Source organism: Microtus ochrogaster, linkage group LG2, assembly GCF_000317375.1.
Source record: "Microtus ochrogaster isolate Prairie Vole_2 linkage group LG2, MicOch1.0, whole genome shotgun sequence".
NCBI classification, from domain to species: Eukaryota; Metazoa; Chordata; class Mammalia; order Rodentia; family Cricetidae; genus Microtus; species Microtus ochrogaster.
The window spans coordinates 32,216,106-32,217,479 of record NC_022028.1 but is presented as its reverse complement, the minus strand read 5'-3'; positions in this window follow the sequence as shown (position 1 = coordinate 32,217,479).

The following is a 1,374-nucleotide window of genomic DNA, read 5'->3' as shown; positions in this document are numbered from 1 at the left end:
AGAAGAAGAAGAAGAAGAAGAAGAAGAAGAAGAAGAAGAAGAAGAAGAAGAAGAAGAAGAAGAAGAAGAAGAAGAAGAAACCTCACCCTGGGCTACAAATGGAGTTTGAGGCCAGCCTGGGCTACATTAGACCCTGTCTTGGGATGAAGGGAAGGAGAAAGATGAGAGAAGATGAAGGAAGCAGAGGAGAGAAACGAAGATGAGAGGAAAAGAGGAGGAGAGAGAGAAGAAAGAGAAAAGAGGAGGAGAAAGGGGAGGAGGGAGGGAAGGAGGAAGAGAGAGGGGAAGACAGGACTGTGGACACTGGACCCAGGTGGATAATTCAGATTCTCTTGGGAATCTGAAACCTAAATGCAGAGACTCAGCCTGCCCAGCATGCAGCATCATCAGGAGTCAAGTTGTTGCTGGGCGGTGGTGGCGCACACCTTTAATCCCAGCACTCAGGAGGCAGAGGCAGGTGAATCTCTGTGAGTTTGAGACCAGCCTGATCTATAGAACTAGTTCTGGGACAGTTAGGGCTACATAGAGAAACCCTGTCTCAAGAAACCAAAACAACAACAACATCAACAACAACAACAACCACAAAAAAAAAAAAAACAGAGTCAAGGTGTTTTAGGAAGGTCTTGGGTTGCTCTGGTTCCTGCCTGTCTTCTGTATCAGCTCTTCCTTTTACCTTCTGAGCCACCCCAGTGTCCATCCAATAAGTCACACTTGCTTCTGGAGCCCTGAAAAATCAAACAAAACACCCAGGCTGGGCTTGAACATACTATGTAGCCAAGGATGACTTTGAGCTTCTGAGCCTCTTGCCTTCACCTCCCATGTTCTGGGAAGCCAAGCTTGATCTGTGTCTTAGTTACTATTCTCTAACTGTGATAAGACACCATGACCAAAGTAAATCACAGAAGAAAGAGTTGATTGAGGGCTTATATCATCAGAGAGTGAGACCATGACCATGATGGCGAGGAGTATGGCAACAGAAAAGCAGGCATGGTGCTAGAGCAGTAGCTGGGAGCTTACATCTCAAAACACAGTCACAAGACAGAGAGCCAACCAGAAATGGCTGGGCTTCTGATATCTCAAAACCCACCCCAAGGGACACACCTCCTCTAACAAGGCTACAATCTCCTAATCCTTCCCAAACAGTTCCACCAACTGGGGACTAAGTATTCAACCAAATGAGCCTATGGGGCCATGCTCATTCAAATCACCACATTCCACCCCATGCTCCCATATGTTTGTGGCTATATCATAATACAAAATGTGTTTAGGTCAACTTCAAAAGTGCCCCTAGACTTTTGCAGTCTCAAGACAGATTAAAAGTCCAAAGTCTCTTCTGAGACACAAGGCAGTCTCTTAGCTGTAACCCTCTGTAAA